Raw genomic sequence first — 17,753 nt, 5'->3', positions numbered from 1 at the left:
TGAGGGGTAAAGATGTCACTTCTGTTCTTTTGCAGAAATATTTTCCTGCATGGGAAAACATGGCAGCATTCACTGGATCCACAGTAGTATAAACAATTACCAATAGGCATGTGAATAAATGAGGGACACTGTAAGATATCTGGCACTGCACCTATGAAATGTTTAGCTACAAGTTACTAACTCCATATTTTAGACTTTTTTTCTCCTTTCCTGGCCCCCCACTGAATCTGCTTGATGTTGCAGCCAGCAAATGAAAAGTAACACATGATAGCATATCACTGTTTCATTGGGGGTAAGCTCCCATGGGATAAGAGCATGTAGACAGGCAGTTACCTCAGAGCAACTTTCTGGCTATAAATCTCTAGCTTCAGATTCCCTGTAGTTGTTTTGTTTCCCCAAGATCAAAATCATGCCTAGGACATGCAGCCTGAAGTTCTTGACCACCTGGAAATCTTGGTCTATGCAAGTAGACTGGGATATAGAAAAAAACCACTGGCTTCAGTGCTGCTGGTTGTATGAATAAGAGTTAAATTAGTAGAGACTAGCAGTCTATGTTGTGGCTGCTCTGTTTGGATTTTTGTATTTAATATTTTGAGATCCAAAGCATGAGTTTCATAAAAGTCTGTTTTTATATAGTCTGAGGCTGTATAATTGTGTAACCAGAGTGCAGACAGCTAGTATCTGTACAGAGGCAGCAAAAAAGAAATAAATCAGCTAACTCCTAGCAGTTACCCGGGGCTTTTCACACATTAGTTAACAATAATTCACTATATGCTATGCAGGGCAGTTCAGCATTAATCTTCCCATTTTACAGATGGGGAGATGGAAGCAGAGGAGCAGATTGATCTCACTGTGGCTACTGTGAATATATTGGTTCACCCACAGCTGCCAGATCTTGTGTCACTCTATATGTAACACATTATGTAAATAAGAATGAGCTAACTGCAAAGAACCCCAAACTGCAGTGGGGTCAACACCCAAAACAGACAAGCATTGGGCATACAGCTTGGCAGGTGGAGATATGTCTGATGGAAAGGTGTTGGGGCAGGAGCTCAGTGGGGATGAGCTTCCCAAAGGCCAAGGCTAAGCCTCTACTTCCCTGTGGCTGCCCCTTGTGGCTGCCAACACCTCTGTGTCCTCTTTCTGTTACTGGCTTCCCTGCTGCACCTATCTTCTACCTCTTTCTTCCCTCTTGGACCCAGCTGGGGAAGTAGTGAGAAGGAAAACAGAAAATCAAATGGTGAAGCCCCCAATGCCACAGCAGCCTCTTGTGTCCGGCACCCGTCATAACAAGCCCATCCTGCAACTCATTCAAAAGAAGAAGCAAACCAGTCAAAAATTTGGGGAAGGGTTTGGGTTTTTTTGGTCAGGAAATATTGATTCATTGAACCTGAACCTTTTGAGGGGAACACAGCAGTTTCAGTGAAGTGCTTTAAAGGAAGGTTGTAGAGATCCTGAGCATAATTTCTGGTTGAAATCAAACCTTGGAATAGCCAGCTGGATAAGGCAGTCACCCAAGGTGCCTGTGTTCAAGTCCATACTTTTCAAAATCCACTATTCTCTATTTATCAGTACAAGCTTGAATCTGGATCTCCCACACCGTAGCTGATGGTTATGGCTATAGCTTAAGTTATGGCTATAGTGGTTATGGTTATGGCTATGGCTAACTGATGGCTATGGTTTCCTTTGATTGGCCTCATGAATATGTACTTACTTATATAACAGGATAAATTAAGAAATGTCCATCCCAGAAAAATCCAGTGGTGAGGGCTTTCATGTGTGAAATCAGTGTTCAAGTCTCTATTCTGCATCAGGAAGAGCAAGGATTTACATCTCCAGATCATAGCCATCAGGCTATTGGCTCTTCTGGGGTGGGTCTCTATGCTTTTGCAAAACACAAACAAAAAATCCAATGTAAAACACACTTGCACACACCTCTTTGAAAACTCTCAGGGTCGTGCCAATACAGAATGTTAAAATATTTGTTGCAGTAGATGCCTGAAAATTTGGCAGACTTGCTTTACTGGGGATGCATCACATTAGCTCAGCATAAACGAGACCAGAATCTGGTCTAGGCAGATTTGTTCTAGGTCACAAAAGAAATCAGTGTTAGAGCTGAGTTTAGCAGGCAAGAGTGCCTTAATTCCCACTTTGGTGTCATCTCTTTTGTCTGTTCTGGCTAGTGTGTCTATTCATGTCCCTGGAATATAAAACAAAACAATGTCCCTTTTCAGTGGTATCTTTGGAAGATGTGGTGCCATTTGGGGGAGATGAGGACAAATGCTGATTTTTCTAAGGTAAAATTGAAAAGTTTCCAGAATTTCATGAAGTCCTTGATCATCACTCTGAGACAGCTCCAATCTGAAAGGTGGTTTTAGAAGTGTAAAATTACAAAGTATATTAAACACTTTTTTAAATCGGAAGAGACAGGGCTGTTTACAGGAAAGGGTGGTAGCAGCAAATAAAGAATGAGGGCAATAACCTCAGCCATCAACTATGTCATTGGTCTCCTTTTATGCTTAAAGGCTTCCCCAGCTCATGATATGGTGATTTTTTTTCTGATTCATGGAGAAGAAAATTAAATTATTAACAGTTCAAAGGGGAAGGTTTTAAGGGTAAAGCTTGAACTACTTCAAGAATTGCTGAAAAGTACAGAACTATTACATACAGCAGACAACTTCAGAGTGTCTGTAGGTCTAAGCTGCACTCTTGTGGTGTATGTCTTCAGCACTTCCCTGAGAAAATTATTGGGTTGACTTTGTTCTGGAGCCATTTATGTCCCAAAAGAACCAGGCGTCTTCTGGCATATCAACAATTTTAACGTTCATTGCCTGGTTGAATTAACTACTACCTCAAAAGATAGACCACTCTGCCAATCCACATCAGTGACTGCTTAGCACTAAAATCCCCACACTTGGTCACCATATTTTTTTGAACAGTAAGATACTACTTCTGTGACAGAATTGTGCATTAGAGTGGAGAATGAGAGAAGCCAAAGGAAAAAAATAGTTTCTAGTGTTGTGCTTTGTGTTGTGTGTGTGTGTGCGTGTGGCATTTTAGGTAATACAAAACAAGCAAGAATTTAGGGAAGAGTCTAAACACATACTTACAAGCATTAACCAACTCTAACTAAGGAAGGTCCAGAAGAAACTGGAAGAAACTTTGAACAACTGGTTCTGTAACTTCTTGCTGAAGGGTCTGTGAAGCATGTTTGTACACCTGTTTGCTATTTGTGCTTGATCCATCATCAGATGCTCCCCACCAAACACTCAAAGAGCTGGAAGTCTGTAACATGGTATGTGCAGGGGCACGTAAACTTGAAGGCTTGCTGTGAAAGCAGAAGGAAGAAATTCAGTGAGTTCTTTCCTCCATGCTACCCAGAGAGCATCTGTGTTAGACAGGCTGGAATTCAGCTCAGTACTAAGTCTGCTTGTATTCATGAAAATTATTTTTTCCTTGAGGGTTACACATGATGCATCCTTCATTTCTCATCAGGAATATTAGTTCTTTGTTGGGTTGTGGTTAGGCTGGGCAACGAGTGAGTGCTACTGTCCAAGAAAGCCATTTCTTTCCAGTGAAAAATATGAATAGTCAATGGTTTTCTGTTGGGCATACCTGCCAGTATTGGCATAATTTGTCTTAACTGGTAAGTGGCAATGACTAAAATGTCCTTGTTCTTAACTTCACATATTATAATGGTATGGATTTTTACTCCCTTTGGATCTTGATCACTACAAATATACATTTATCACCAAGGACATGTGTGATACATACCAAAGAGGAAAGTCTCCTGTCTGATCTCTGAGGATGGACCTGTTGCCCAATCAGAGTTGGCCTAAGCAAATGCACAGCTCCTACAAAAACTTCTGATCACTCCCAGCAGAAAGCCTCAGGATTGCATTTCACTTCCTGCCCCACACCCTCCCTGCACCTCCCCTTATACTTCTGTGGCACACCTTGTCAGCTAATATTTGGGGGGGAATGGAAAAGTAGAAAAAGTAGTACACTGAGAACTGCCTATAGAGGTGCCTAGAGGGATTTAGAGGAATAGTAAATACAGAATGGAAAGAAGCAGTTATGTGCTTCATGGTGAATGAATCATAACATGGACCTAAAACCTACCTCACTCGAGCTGCATCCGTGACCTGGCTGATGGTGAGATCTGCATGCTCTGAACTAAGCCAAAGTGTAGTACACTTCTGTACACTCCTCTCAGCCTTACATTTGATGACAAGGGCAGTTCTGCATGGGATATAAGCACAGAAATGCAGGGTGGCAACAGGAGTCACTCTGAGGGTAAAAGATTGATGGTGCACATTGAGGAAAGTGTCTACTGGCCCAAACACTAACACTGATAGTGTGCTTCAGGTTTTCTTTCTACAAGCTGGCAGAATGTTGGGAGTCCAAACCAAAAGATAGTCTCAGTGTGTATCCAAAACACAGGGTCTATTTAGATAATTCAAAAAATATAAATGAGATTCCTCAAGTTCTCTGAGATCTAGTAACAGGCATAGTAAAAACATCCAGAAAAGGGAATGGTGGGTCTGTCTCCCAATGGGGCAAGTATATGGTTAACTAAGACACTGAGAAATAGCATGAATTACTGTATACTTACTACCTCCAATAGTTCAATGATTTAGTGATTTTTTTTAGGTAAAAGATGCTTATGACCATTGCTTTCATGCTCCTTTCCACACAAGTCCTGGGTGGGCATGCTTGAAATCATTGTGAAATCCCTCGTTTATTTCAGTGAGAACAAGATCTGACCTGGTATGCAGTATTCAGATGGGTTCACTTATGACTTCAATAAAAGTTTGATCCAGTATTGTTTATATAGTCAAAACTACCACTGGCTTCAGAAAGGGTTTTTTCTGAGTAGATGTTGCAGGAGCTGACCCTTGAATCTAATGTAAGAATGAAATGAAATATGTTTTATTTATCATAACTGAAGAAAAATAATTTCTCACCTTCAGAACAAGCAAAGAGGAAAGTAATTTAATCAAACAACAAGAGTAAAACAATTCTAGATGACAGGAAACGTGCAAAGAACTAAAATGAAACTTCACACACAATACTGTCATCTTCACTGACAGACTGAGAGGTTTGTACTCTTGTAGTAGCTGGTTCACATCTGAGATTTATGACTCCACTAAGGAATGCTGCTAAAGTTAGATAGCCCTTTACCACAAGCAGTGGCAGCTCATACTTGGATTGTTGAAAGGCCTTTGTTCAAACCCTACACTAAGCACAATTAGTTACAATGCTATGGATGATAGCGATCCTCTGAGACACTTGGAAATGATAGCCTGTAGTGTGGTGGGTAGAGGCTGTTAGAGACCCAGTCCAGAGCACGGGATTGGGGGTGGGGGGACAGCTCTGGGTTTTGGAATTCACTTCCTACATTTTTCACTAGTCTGGCTTTGACAAGCTGTATGATAGCATATAGAGGATTTGAGGAAGGCTTATGACATAGCCTCCCATGGAGGCTAGGCTGTGATAAGAAGGTTTTCTGGGTATTTATTAGATGTGATATTCTTTCTCTAATATTCTTTATTAAAGCTTTTGATTTTAAAAAATCTCTAGTGTTCTTGGAGCATAAATGCATGAAATGGTGAAATAAATAAATGAAGGGTCTGAACTTAGTGTTGGTGTCCAGTGTGAATCGTGCAGGCATCGATGCTGTGTCCACTTCTCTACTGCAAACTCAATTTTTCCTTCAGAAAAAATCCTTTATTTCAGCCTCTAAATGGAGTTTTAAGTATTTAACTCCCTTCCATTTAGGCAGCACTGAAGATATGTTTGTAAAAGGAATCTTTACAAAGATATGCATGAACCACAATTTTATTATTCCAAATACTGTTTTCAGCTACATTTAGACAATTAATTTGTGATATCTGAAAAAAAAATAGGGGCTCTGACTTATCGGGAAGCAACCAAGTTTGATAGTTAAAATAGTTGTTAGGTGTGTGTAAGTGTGTGTTCTGCTCGGGCACTGTGAGATGTAGAACTAAATCACCCATCCTCTAAGCATTTCTAACTGTTCGGAGGAGATGATACATCCCACCTTTGTAAACCCTTTGAGATCTATCTGTGCAGTGCACTGTTTAATTGCACAGCATTATTGCTCACCTTTGATTTCTTAGGATGAAAGGTGCTCTGTAAGTGTGAAGGATTAATTATCGTTGTATAACTTTAGCTTGTTATCATGGGAATTCCTCCATCTTCTTTCCAACTATTTTGCTGCAAACAAGGCTACATATGCTTAGCAATTTACTGACAGTATTAACACTATCAGACATACCTGAGGCTGAAGCAGTGCAAGTTGTCTCCGTACAGAGCTGCCATCACAGCTCTCAGCTGCATGCCTAAGCTTATGCTTTTAAGCACGTTACCTGCAGTGAATCATCTGCAATATGTTCTGACCATTTCTTTTCTTTTTTCCAGGAATGCTCACTGACAGGGTACCTTGCATGGAGAAAGGGAGCAGAGCAGAGCAACCCTTGTCACTTCACCAAATGACACCAGCTGGTCCGCTCACCACCCCCGCTGGCTAAAAGTCAAGCAAATAAAGCAGCTTCCTGTCATTAAGTCTCTCAGAGGAAGCCTCAATCCCACGGGTGCCTTTGGCCCAGAAGACAGCACATCATGGACCCACACAATGTGCTCAGCATTCCTACTACCACCTCTTCTCCTTTGAGGAACACACTTTCCTCTTGGTTTCTTTCTGGGGGGATTTTCACCCTGGTTTCAAAAACCACATGGACCAATGTAGGTACTTTTCCCTCTCTGACTTCAAAGTTCAGATATTTGAGACTGGACAATGATGGATTTTTTTTTCAAAAAACTGCTGTGGTTTTGCTGCTACATTAAGAATCGTGATTTGCATTGTATGGTTTTGGACCTATTCAAGTTTTGATGGGGGAAAGGGGTAATACTGGCGTAGCAACGCTTCAGAGTCATCTCTGTCCTACCCATGATGCACTTTTAAATGAAGAGTTAGAATATTTTATTGGCTAATATACTTTCCTTGTTATTTTTACAAAGGCCATCTTTATCCTTTTTAATGCCATATTTTCAGTGTTACACTTTTATGGCTTTTAATTTTTGATTTGACAGATGTAAGAAGCAGCATGAATAGTTTATACTGTGGTTTTTCAGAGACTGAATGCCAAGAGAACTCAGTAAATGTTTATTCTTCTCAGCTTTCTCTTTAAATTCCCCTAAATAGCGCCCCATTTGGGAACAGAGCAAGAGTGTTGAACTAAAGACCAAAATTCCCTCAAGGTGTAAAATAATCTGAGGGGAATATTTGCTGGGCGTCACGAAAGACTTGGATGAAATTTCAACCCTGATGGTTTTCAGTGATCCAGGAAGCCAGTGAGACAATCTCTCCATATGCATAGCCCTTTCATGATAATTAGAATGGTATGGACAAACCAATGAAAGCAAGGGGTAGAGTGAGAAAGATCCCCCATGATTTTGTTTCACTGTTTGCTTTCTCCTGTCATGGTGAAGAGAAATGTGCAATTCGATCCTCAATCAGTGGGTGGAGGATAACAGGGTAGAATTTACTTGTGTGCACTTGTACAGTTGTAGCCAAGAGTCCAAAAGTACACTAGAGCATGTATACTGGCACTGAATTGGTAAGACAGTTGTGGAGTATCCCATTCTGACAAATACAAAACTTAAAAAAAAACACAAAACAAAACAAAAACAAAAAACAAAAAAAAAAACAAAAAAAAATCAAATCACCTTGTGATTCAGTGTAACTGTTTACTAACTCGAATAAAGCAATTGTTCACTCTCAAGTGTTCAGAGTACACCTTTTCTATAAGGCTACTGTTCGGAGCCAAGGAACAGTTTGCAAAAGAAGTGTCTCAGTCTCCATGGTGTTGGGAGCAGGGTATCAAAGCCAATCAAACCAGAGCCTTGTAGTGATGGTGCACTATGAGCACTATGTATATACTGTATTTCTATATTTTCCTTTGTACAGATTCACTTAAGTCAAGCTACTGTTTTACAGGTGCTCCTTATTTATTAGAGCTGGGAAAGCTTGGAAAACACACCGGGCGAGCAAGCTCGCTTTTTAAAAAACAATAATGAAAAAAAAAGGGGTGGGGGTGGGAGAGGGAGGCTCCTAAGCCTGGGGAGAGATTGCTAAGAGCTACCAGAGAAACATCTGTGGGAAGACAAGAGTATGAAGTACTTTCAGTGTGCTTGCTTTCATTCTGGGCTCACAACACTTCTCTCTCTCCCTAACTGGTGTCAGATTTATTAAAACAAAATAAACCTCCAACAAAAAATGCACTTCAATGTGCTGGTTTTTTTATTATTATTTTTTCCCTGTGTGCTTAATGTTATTCTTCTTGCTCCCTGACTAATCACAGATCAAGAAAAATTCAATTTGAAATCTCTAAAAAAAAATACTTAAAAGTGTTCTTGGAGGCTGCATCTAAGCTTCTCTTATTTCCTCTTCTGTTTTTCTCTCAATATCTGCAATAATGAAGCAGGGTGGGGAAAGAAAAAAATAAAACTTCTTAAAAGCATTGAGTTGGGCCCTGATCTTGCAAACAGCTCAATTTGGGTGGATCATTGTGTTGGGCAGAGCCTCACTGATTTAAATGGGCCTCCTGTACAAGTACAAGAGTCTGCCAACTTGGAGGGTTTCTGCAAGACAGGAGACTTCTTTCTCCCATCTACTGGAATTCTAAATCTTTCCACTTACAGAGATCTGGATCAAGTCAAGCATGGAACTCCTACTGAATTGCCACTCAACTTTCTGTAATATCTATATGCATATTCACCCAATTTAGGCTCTGAATAATGCATATATTGGAGTTTGCCTTCCACATACCACCCTGTAGATTCAGGAACGCTGGTTCCCTGCTGCTGGAGGACCTGGAAATGTGTGGAAGCTCCGCTGCTTTTAGAGGCATGATTTCATCATCAAGTGAGTAAAGCAAAGAAAGTGCCTTATTAGACTGGGCATGCACACCAAAACTTCCTACATTTCTATTCTTCTGAACTTTACCAGAACATGAGGGTTTTGTATACTGATTTTGCTTCCATCAATTGCCCAAATTATTAACACATTTTTCACCTTTCTAGAAACAACAGATTCTTTCCAAAAGTAAAATCTCTCTCTCTTTCTCTCTCACCCTCTTTAATTAATTACTTTTTTCAGAAATGAAATTATTTTATCAAAAGGCATAATGTAAGCAGAAGCTACAGAAAGTAATCCAAACTGAAGCTGGCTACACACAAACACAACCTTCTAAAAGTCTCTTTAGTTTTCCTAAAAACTTGCCAAATTAATTTCTTTTGAACCCATACCAAATTCTAAGCCTGAATACAGGGTTGGGACAGTCTGAGCATCTCATTATTTACTATTTCAAAAAAATCTATGGCTACACTCCTATGAAGAAATCTCTGAGTATGCATAAAGGATCAACAAAATGTAGACCGAATGGATGGTACATCATGCAAAGGAAACCTGCTTTATTTTCATGCCAAATACTTCCTCTACAATAACCCTAATGAAATGAATGGAATTACACAAGAGATGATTTGGTCCTCTGTGATTAATGAGATCCCAGCAAAGTCTTAGTACATTCTGCTGGCTCGCTATTATTATTTATTAGGTACTAACATACAACCATCACACCCATCTCTTTCCGGGACAGCAGGATACAATGGAAGATGCACAAGGAAGTTCTTGTGTGCCACAGAGGCCCTTCCCATTCTTGAATGTGTGAAGTTTTGAGACATACAAGAGGCAGACAAGGTTCTTTGGGTAAATCCTATATCTTTTATTAGACCAACTAAAGTAGTTGGAAAAAGTCTTCTTTGCAAGCTTTTGGGTACAAGCAACCTTTATCAGGCTGGGGAAGCATCTACAGTTGGTCTGTGCTCTTCCTGGATGGAACAGAATAAAAGCCTCACTAAAAACCATTCTCTCTCTGATCTCACAGTTCTAATCCTCCAAGGGAATTTACAAAACACCTTTCACAGATAAGCCTATGAACTTCACATCATCAACCTACTGGATACAAAAAATCATGGGCTAAATATAGACATTGGATTTATGACACATTATAACCTGCCTAACGTCTGATACCCCAGTAACCTCTCTACTATTTACCAGGTATATTCTTATCACGAGATCTATATTCCCCCCTCTTCCCTCCTCCCACCCCTGTTTCTCACCCATTGACTGCCTCAATTTGCATTTTCACTGACTGGCATTCTCACATGTATACTGGCCTCTGGCTTCTATTCTATACCATCCAGGAAGAGCAAAAACCAACTGCAGATGCTTCCTCAGCCTGATGAAGGATGTTTGTACCTGAAAGCTTGCAAAGAAGAACTTTTCTAACAATTTTAGTTAGTCTAATAAAAGATATCAGATTTACCCAAAGAACCTTGTCTGCCTATGTCCTTAGACCAATGCAGCTACAATCTATAGCCTTGAGCCATACAAAGCATTTTCCTAAAGTGAGGAGAAGCAGCTTTGTCTTGGCTCTCTAGCAAGCAGCAGCCCAGGCTTCATTCCCTCACAGTGCCATTGAAGGCAATGAGAGTTTTTTCTTAATGGCCAGGATAGGTCCCTGCTGAATAAAGGCTTGTTCTTGCTCTTATTGAAGTCGGTGAGTATTTTACCCTTGACTACAGTAAGAGCAGGATTAAATACTGTAAACATATTATATTAATTACCTCCTTTGCTGACGCAGAGCATTTTGTGGGTTTCATTTTTTCACAAGAAATTATAAAGGCTTCTATCTTTATTTATTCCAATTTCATGAACACAAAGCCCTCAAAAATAAAACCATATTCATGAGCTTAATACACATGACATTGAGGCATTTTAATTAAAGCAACTCTTGAGGAATTGTTCTAATTAAAATGCCACCCCACACACACTTTTGAGTATGTCTATAGGCACTCATGTTTCTTAGGCTATAATACTGAGGGCTTGAGACTGCCTTCAGTCATACTGGTGCAGCATAGAGAAATTTCACAGAAACCTAGTCCTGAATGTGCATTTAACACTGCCCATGGAAGATGACAATTGGTAGGGTATACTGAAGTATGAAAGGACACATGTACATGTGCCTGAACACATATCACATGCCAGTAGTGTCTTATTGATGAAATAGCATCTGCTTTAGACTGGCCTGTGTTCAAGAAATGTGGAGGTCCTCAGAGTACTTCTGAAACATCTACCTTGAAGACATGGAGATACTAGAAAATAATTCCTATATGTTTTCTGCAGCGATGGTCCAACCATGTTGCCTGTTAGGTCAGATGAGCTGCACAGCACTACAGTACTTTGGGTGGTTACTATAGAAGTGCATATTCATTTTTATAAGGACATATTCCTGAGTTCCCTGCCATTTTGGCCCATCTACAGCAGGAGCTTGACCTTGAATCTTCTAGATGTCAGAGGAGTGACCAGGCTAAGTCACTCCAGCATGGATCTCTCCTACTGAAGCTGTTCCACTGTGTATAAATAATTATACATTTATTGAACCCATGCCCAGGTGAGGCTAACTACTGGGCTATAAACTCAGTTTCATCTTCACACAACAAATAATTAATGGTACCAAATGGAGTGACTAGGTACCTATCTCCAGCAAAGGTTTTAGTGCTCAAGGTCCTGAGTAGAAGGCATCACTAACCTAGAGATAGTGACCTGCTTGTGGTGAGGAGTACCAAAGCAGGCATGTATGTCACAAAGGATATAAGCACTTAAAAGCCTAGTTACTGGCACACCTAACTGACAGGTGCCTAGCTCCTGAAGTGGAACCCAGAACTATGGGGTAGGTGCATAGGTTCCCTATGCAGTGAGTGCATGGGGAGAACCTGGAGCTTAAGAACAAGTTCCAAACCAAACAGCTTGCTGCTCACAGAGCTGCCTGAAGGCAATATGCCCATTGTGCACCTGCCTAGGGATAGCAAACATGAAACTGAGGACAGGGTAAATCTTAAATCCTACACCTTAGAAGCCTCAGTCAGGGCTGAATCTCCATCCTCTAATAATCCACAACCTGGCAAACATTGTCTCAGCTCGTTAAGACCACTGAGCAAGACCACTGATATGCCCTACCAAGACTGGGGCAGTTCTGGGCACATACAGAGGAGCCACTTAAGCTTAAAACTCAGAATGTTAGCAGCTGATAGGGGTAGGGGGAAGTTTATGGTTATAGATTTAGGCACTTAAATTTTGCCTAAGTCCTTTATTGGATCTGGCCTCCTCAGCCCTGCCCCTTTTCTCTGCATTTCACACCTCGCTAGCTTTGGTATCAATCTCTGTGCTGCTGATTGCTGAGGATCCTTTCTTTAGGCAACTAGTTTTCCATATGCATTGCATATGGAGCTTGGTCACATATGGTAACACAGGTTTGAAGAGTCCACTAGGTGGCAGGGTACCTAGGAGAGAGAAATTATAACCCCTTAGTACCTGTGAGGATCTAGTCATTTTGCATCTAGCATTGATCCATCAGGTCAACAGAAATGTTATGAGCTTGCTACCTCTCTGTGTTAATCTGGTTTTCCATGGGTGTAATTTAGTGGAGTAACACAGTAGGGAACCTGACGCTCTGTGTTGGCAATCAGGGCTGCAAGGTTGACAGTATGGTCCAATGGATAGACACCCTGGACCAGGGGTGGGCAATTATTTCAGGCGGAGGGCCACTTACTGAGTTTTGGCAAGCCATTGAGGGCCACATGACAGGCAGCCAGGCGCCGATCAATATTAATTTTCTAAATTTTTTAGGGGCCCTGCAGGCCAGATAGGCTGACCTGGTGGGCCGCATGCAGCCCGCGGGCCGCATTTTGCCCACCGCTGCCCTGGACTGTGGCAGGCAAGCTGGATTTTTTATTACCAGGTCTTTCATTGATTTCCTCCGCTTAATCTTATGTCTCAATTGCCTCATCTTTAATTTCCTGGCTTCCTTTGGAAGAATTACATTGACTTTAACATGAGTGCTAAATGAAAAATGACTTCATCTTTGGAAATACAGCCTTGTAAAAAATAGTATAATGATCATCTAAGGCACTGCAATATTTTAACTGAAAGTAGGAAACTGAGGTACAAGTGAGTTAAATGATTTGCCTGGGTCACCTGCTCTGGAGAATGAATATCACTACAGAAGTGTGAAAGATTTATTAGCCACGAATGGTTACCCTGGGCCCTTGAAAAACCTCAATAAGCATATACATTAATGCGCATACAAATCAGGTCTTTGTTTTTTTGGCTCCCCCTCTACTCACCCACCCCCATCCCATCCTATCCCTTCCCACTCCCTTACAAGGTGGTTCTTCTTTTCTTTTTTGCTAACAGGTATCTTTAAGGAACATGCACCTCTTCCCGTTGCAATGGATGTTCTATTAGGGAAAAGAAAGAACCCAAGGTCATTCCGCAGTCATTTGGGATGCCTGAGCTTTCCAAGATGGAAAAGAGCAGGCCCCAAAAGCCTCAGAGTACTGGGGAAGACTGGCTGCTGACTGGTTTGTGGAGAGGTCCAAACTGTGATTTATAGGCAGGGTCGGGTAGAGAAACTCAACACAAAAGGGTCAGGGAGGAAGGGTGCCAGGCCACAGACTTATTGTAGGTCGACATCTAGAGCATGGAGGGGAGGGGGGAACTGAATTCCTTAATAATGTGAATTATAAAATCATTTCCTGTGTTAGGGGTTAGGAAAGAGAACGAAGGACCCAGAGATCTTCCAAGCAAAAAACAGCTTTTGTTAAGGCGTTTGGCCTAAGGAGTTTGGGGGCAGGGTGGGACGAGAAAGTGCTGGCACATTTTTGGCTTGGAGCCCTGGATAGCATATTATTTTATTCTGGTGTTTATTTTTCAAAATAAAATGATTGTAAAGCAGTAACAATGACAGAAAAAGGATTGATGAAATTAAGGGGAATAAATCCCAACAACATTCCCCCAGTTTCTGCCACGGAACGCACACAGTATCTCCTTTATTATATGTAGTAGCTGGATCAAGCCACTAGACCAAAGGCCAAGAATGCAATGAGATACTTTTATACTTATTGATCCTTTTTTTTAAGAGAGATTGTTTTCATGAAAGTTTAATTCACCTTTTTAAGCTTTTTAGACTAACTGCTACACATTTTATCCTGCTTCTTTGTGAAATGCTAATCCATCAGTCGGGTTTGGTTTTCCTGGTGTAACTTTTCAGAAATTGTATATCTGCATAGCAACCCCACTGCAGGCAGCTTATGTCACGGTATCACATGTCAGAAAGATGAAAAGAACTCCAAATCCGAGCTGCACCACAAACTTGTGTCCCTGATTCTTGGACATATATCTTCTGTACTTAATATAAGTGTCAGGAAGGCAATTTCAAGGCTGGAGAGGTGCAAACTTTTATCTTGTTGATGACAAAAAAATGACACCTGACCTCAGTTCAGCCCTGCGTGGACAATCACACGAGAAACAAAGATTGTCTTTTTTCCTTCCTCTGCACCCCGCCCTCCTCCCCCCCCACCCCAACCCCTTGTCCCTGTTGTCTGCTTCCAACTGCAACTTGAGCCTGGATCCTGAGTCCAGTGTCCAGATTAGAGATTGTTGACTCAGATTTAGTGGTGAAACTTGAGCTAGACCCTGTTGATGGCACAGCCTTGAAGGAGCAGGTTTACTTAAAGCCAAAAAAGAGATTACATGTCAAACGAGAGCCTGGCTTTTCTTTATCACAAACTTCCTGATCTGCCTCTGTTTTAATAGTTTCCACCAAAAAAAAAGAAAAAGTGCCCACTTTCAATTCCTTCTATATGGTGTCATAAATCAGGAAATTAACAAGTGTGTAGCTGGCCTTTGCCACAGTCAGAGACAATGAGCTTTCTGTATTTTTAACCAGTGGGTAGCACTTAACATAATCAATGGAGAGCTACGTGCAGAAAGGATGAAAAATGGGGACTTGGTCTGACCACTTACAGGGTATTTCTCATCACCCAGGCAAGCTGCTTTTATGAGAATATGACATGCCCTGGAAGCACGCTCTCCATTTTGCAAGAGAGTCATTAAAAGAAATCATTACATCTTTTTTTTTTTCCTTTGGCACACATGCTGCTTTTCCTTGGCTTCTGATTTCATCCATCTTTCAGGCGCTTCGTGCCTTTGGTAATTTATGTGCAAGATTTTTCCAAACCTCCAAATGTTTTTCCATTTGGCAAACTGTATCCTGAAGCCTCCACAGAATGTAACTGTAGAGTTTTCTTGTACTTCAAAACATGATCTCTGTTAGCACAAAGATGCACCAAATACTTGTAATCCTGTATATAAATGCTATAAATTCATATAGAACAATCAAAGGGGCAGTTCCTGCTTCCAAGTTCCTACCAATCTTACTGCTCTAATATTCTATTTTATATACAATAGATGGATTTCTGTAAAAGGGTTGTTGTTTTCTTTAACTATAGTTTTTGGAAGCTTCAGGGTACCATATGGAGAACAATTTTATTTTACGGCTAATGGCTTTCTCAATACTGGCTATAAATTAGATAATTTTCCTTATGTTTGATAGCCATACATTATCATTCAGACTTGTTATCCCTGATGAATAAAAGTCCTATGGAATTTAATGGAAAGTGATAACCTTTCTGCCCTATAGAATTTAATAGAAAATTGTATCCCTGCTGTAGACTTCTATCAGTTCCCTCAACTTCTTTCAGTTGAGGGAAAAAAAGACACGATTTCACCCTCCATTAAATTCTATAGCTATTAGAGTAATTTTTATAGCACTCGCCTCTTTGTATCCCTATTCAACTCTATAGGACTTTTCCACAATAGCAGATGCTCCAATGGGATTTTCAAAGGGACCTAAAGGAACTTGGGCACACAAATGCCAATGAAATGTATGGGCATTAGGCACCTAAATGCCAGTGAAAAACTTGCAATACTAGCAGGGTAAATAATTACAAAATGCTTGGGTTGATTTGAACCATAATGCAGGCTGCAGCCTGAGGTGGCCTTCTTCAGGAATGTATGGTTTCTGCAGGATTTCATGAAATGCTTCTATCATGCAGTCTGCTGAGGGACATCAAATAATGGCACTGTCGAGGCAGTACAGGAATACAAGAGAGATGATGAGTGGATACTCTTCCTCTGGTCTGCATACCCGTGAAATCACGATTGGGAGAAGCACATCTCTCTCTCTCTCTCTCTCTCTATACATATATATATTTAAAAGCATGGTGTATTTTACTAGGTTATACTTTAAAAACTATTCTATTTTTGATAGTAGTGCTGGAGTGATGTTGTAGCTGTGATGGCCCAGGGAAAATGCAAGACGCAAGGATTTGTGTGTGTGATATCTTGGACCAACTGCATAGTCGGGAGGGACATAAACAAATTTCAGGTACCATTGTACCTTTGAGGGGTACCTGAAAGCTTGTTTATGCCTCTCCCAACTATATAGTTGGTCCAGTAAAATATATCACCAAAAAAATCCTTGTCTTTCGCTCTCTCTCTCCTTAAAAAAAAAAATTGAAACTGAGATCTAAGCACTGGGACTAAAAAACTGAATGGGACAGGCCAGAGATCAGCAGCCATTACAAAAAGGCAGTGTTCCCATTTGCTGCCCTGGGAGTTTTCCCTGACTGGCAGACCAGACACCTGAATTGTGCTTTAGCTCCAGTATTTTACAGGGTCATATACATCATTTCTCCTGAATTCCTAGTGCTTGCCAGTCCTGGATCTAAATGATGTGGATGAATACAGACTTATCACAGGGTTAGTGCCTTTCCCCCAACAACTGCTTACCCAAAGTGGTACATTTAAGCAGAACTCACATGGGACGTTATGTACACTTTGGTTATGAAGGACCAGATTCTACTTTATTTTAGTATCAACCCATTGACCTGAATACAATTGTTCCTGATTTACACCAGTGTATGAGATCCAAATCAATGTTAGTGACTTTTTTAAAAAACTGGATGGTGCATGAATGGAGAGCACTTTAAGAGCCAAATGTTGTTTTCATTTATATGGGTTTAAATCCAATGTCACTACAATGAAGTCAGTGGAATAGCTTCAGATTGACATTGGTGTGGCACGGAGCAGAATTTGCAGTTGATTGTACACATTTCATTGCAGCCTGCTGAATTACAGTGACATTTCTCTGGAGATCCACATGACATCCACATTAGTAGTAAAAGACTTCATTGTGATCAGTGCTATTACAGTGAATTAATTAATTTTATATCACTTAAAATAAACTATTCTCTGACTAAATCAAATTAAGAATATTATCAGCGTAGGCGTGATGCATATTTTCCTCTACTAATTTACTTCCTCTTAAGTGATTTTAGATTTTTGTTTATCTTACTTGATTGATAATGTAACCTGCTCAATTATGAATATACATTAAAAAATCACATGCATCCAACAATGAGGAAATAGGATATTTGCTGATGGCTATTGCCCAGGGCACCCACAGGGCAAGATTACCAATAAGCTCAAACAGCAGCATCATGGTGCAGTATTCCCTATTTTATGTAGCTTGTTTTTTTCTTTTTGTTTTTTGTTTTTGACTGCCCAAATGATTTTCCTGCTTTCTCAGACTCCTCCACTCTACAGCCAATTTGCTCTTCCAGAACTGATCAACTTGTACAGCAGGTCACCACCCCTGCTGAAATCAGCCAACAAGCCGACCATAACCCCAGCAGATGTTTGTGCTTTATAGGCCAAATGAGAGCCCTACAGACCAACCAAATACCAGCACCACAGATGTGGA

The 17,753-nt window shown here is 40.6% G+C and overlaps 1 protein-coding gene across 4 annotated transcripts in view; it reads left to right on the top strand.

Annotated features, from left to right (window-relative positions):
* The window catches only part of SOBP (sine oculis binding protein homolog), a 203,009-nt gene extending 196,472 nt beyond the window's left edge, over nt 1-6,537 (top strand). For all 4 annotated transcript variants that reach the window (XM_019520136.1, XM_019520134.1, XM_019520137.1 and 1 more), the window contains one exon: nt 6,445-6,537. The gene's annotated coding sequence lies outside the window, so the exon portion shown is untranslated. The remainder of the gene's footprint in view (nt 1-6,444) is intronic.
* Nucleotides 6,538-17,753: the final 11,216 nt, after the last annotated feature.

This window comes from Gavialis gangeticus, unplaced genomic scaffold (assembly GCF_001723915.1).
Source record: "Gavialis gangeticus isolate Ggan-Ray unplaced genomic scaffold, GavGan_comp1, whole genome shotgun sequence".
NCBI lineage: Eukaryota > Metazoa > Chordata > Crocodylia > Gavialidae > Gavialis > Gavialis gangeticus.
The sequence above is the reverse complement of the archived record's forward strand: the minus strand, read 5'-3'. Positions and strand labels throughout refer to the sequence as shown.